Genomic DNA, 3,047 nt, shown 5'->3' with positions numbered 1-3,047 from the left:
AACAGAACTAGAACAGAACTAGAACAGAACTAGAACTGAACTAGAACAGAACTAGAACAGAACTAGAACAGAACTAGAACAAAACTAGAACAGAACTAGAACAGAACTGGAACAGAACTAGAACAGAACTAGAAGAGAACTGAAACAGAACTAGAACAGAACTAGAACAGAACTGGAACAGAACTAGAACAGAACTAGAACAGAATTAGAACAGAACTAGAACAAAACTAGAACAAAACTAGAACAAAACTAGAACAGAACTAAAACAAAACTAGAATTGATCTAGAACTGAACTAGAACTGAACTAGAACTGAACTAGAACTGAACTAGAACTGAACTAGAACTGAACTAGAACTGAACTAGAACTGAACTAGAACTAAACTAGAACTGAACTATAACTGAACTAGAACTGAACTAGAACTGAACTAGAACTGAACTAGAACTGAACTAGAACTGAACTAGAACTGAACTAAAACTGAACTAGAACTAGAACTGAACTAAAACTGAACTAGAACAGAACTAAAATTTTTGCCACTGCCCATTTTCGTAAAGATCGTGTCTTATTTTAATCTAGAAATATGAACTATAAAATCGGCTGAGGATCTATCTAATCGATTTTTTTTAGTACTCATAGTCAATCCATCCAACTTAAACTATATAGGATAGGTGCTTTCTCTCAGAGAACATAGTATGGTTAGTTCCAGCAAGAAACAGTCTATTTCACGGTGGTGCCTTTTACAACCACAGGGTGCTAAAAAACTCGAGCTATATAGGACAATTACTTTCTCTTATAGAATATGGTTAGTCTAGCAAGAACAGAGTAAAGGGGTCAATATAATGGTTCCTACTGAGTTCCAATATGGCCAAAAGACAGATGGTATGCATGATGGTATCACAGAGCTTTTAGGCAATAAACCTTTTTGTGTGCTTCACTGACACTTAGGTGATAGTTTTTATACATGACTCCACAGGAACTCGAGCTTTATAATACAAGTGCTTTCTTTTAGAGAACATACTATGGTCAGTCTAGTAAGAACAGAGTAAAGGGTTTAATATAATGGATCCAATTAAATACAATAAATAGTGCCTCTGAGGTTTAATTAACAGGCATTATCATTCAGGTGATAATCTTTGTACCTAGTTCCGCTTTTCCATTTACAAGCACTCTGTTCTAGAACTTTAGCTAATATGTTAACGAAGAGAACGAAGAGAGTAAATCCTGAACCTACCCTAATATGTTCACACGTATACCACTTTATGCATTCTGTATCTCAACACCAACTCATTTCCAATGCTTATCCTCACAATTACTCTGTTGTCTTGTTTCGCAACAGCACCGAATTCATGCCAAAATATAGATTTGTAGGTGGTTTCAGTGGTAACAGTGGTTCTTTGGTTCCAAACCAGTTGAAATCATTCCAGAACCGGGGCACAGACTTTCAATCTCGCCAATATATAAGAAGCTTTACAAGATAGCATGCCCTGGGGGACAATTTAGCCTAAAATTTCACAATTCTAAACATGTGTAACTTAATCACTTCCCATTTTCAGATGCCCCCTATTGTTGCACTAAAATTTTCCCTCCATTAACTTCACTTTTTCTTTTCACTACAATATTTAGTTCAATTGAACGAAGAAACCAAAAAAGGCGTTGGTTGGCTTTCAACAAACATTCATATGTAAAGACCCCATAGATGTTAAAATAGTATTTTCTTTATCTTTTTTGTAGTAATTTTATTAAATTACATCTACTCTAAATTCATAAATATGCATAGTTTTTATTATCACTTTTTTCCCCTGTTAAGATGAAGTCAACATTAAAAACTAACTCTAAACATTGGAAGTTTTGTATGGTGGCGTTGGTGATGATGGCAGGAGATTTTTTATGTCAGACATTATTTGTTAGAAAATGACTTGAACAATCAAAAAAGAATTTGCATAATTTAGTTTTTTGTTAAAAAAAAGTTTTCTTTTTCATAAAATTAACTTAAAATTGCTATACATGTTGCTGGTGTGTCTAAGCAACATTTATGAGTGGGAGAATTCATGTTTTTTTTTTTTGTTTTTTCTTAAGGAAAACTATTATAACAATAACAATTTTGCCCGATTTAAGAAAAATGGAAAACAATAATTTTCTAAAGAAAATGTAAGTTGTATGCAAATTTGTCATATTGTAGGCCTTTATGTATAAACAAAATCATAGAAAAATGTATAAAAAATTAGAGGGAAATTATGTTAAAAAAACCTATTTTTTAATTTTTATAGAAACATGTTTCTTAGAAAAAAAAGAAAACTAAAAGAAATTACAGCTCTACATATTTGCTAACATTAAAATTGTACATTCAGTTAATAGTCTCAAATTACTGTCTCTAATTTTATTTCCAACGCAACCTTTTCAATTATTTAATGTCGTATTTTTTAGACTATACACACTAATTACGGTTAATTTAATTAAATTTTATATTTTTTTTCTTAATAAAATCAATAAACTTTGTTTTAAAACTTGTTCGTATTTACACTAGTTTCTTTTATTATTTTTTTCTGCTTAAATTTTTATTGTTTTTTTTTCTATAGTTGTCACTGAAATGTCAAATGTCAATGGCAAATAACAATCAATCAATCAAATTGGTCGTCGGCTGTTTGAATTTTAAACTTGTATTTTATTTCAAATACAAGATGTTATATAAACGTTCGAAAAATAAAATTTTTGAAATTAATAACCCCGAGTTGTATATAATTGATTGATATTTAAAAAACATTGTATAATTACTCAGGTTACTAGGCTTTTGATTAAAGTTGTACTGGTATACTTGGTAAAGAGAGTTACACAGTGGCGTAGAAATAGGAAGGGTTTAAAGCTAAAATAATATTTAAAAGTTAAAAGTAAAATAAGGTAGTTTTCATTTTCTAGAACTGAACCCTAACAGAACTAGAACAGTATTAGAACAGAACTAGAACAGAACTAGAACAGAACTAGAACAGAACTAGAACAGAACTAGAACAGAACTATAACAGAACTAGAACAGAACTAGAACAGAACTAGAACA

This window comes from Lucilia cuprina, chromosome 2 (genome assembly GCF_022045245.1).
Source record: "Lucilia cuprina isolate Lc7/37 chromosome 2, ASM2204524v1, whole genome shotgun sequence".
Taxonomy (NCBI): domain Eukaryota; kingdom Metazoa; phylum Arthropoda; class Insecta; order Diptera; family Calliphoridae; genus Lucilia; species Lucilia cuprina.
This window is presented reverse-complemented; position numbering follows the sequence as displayed.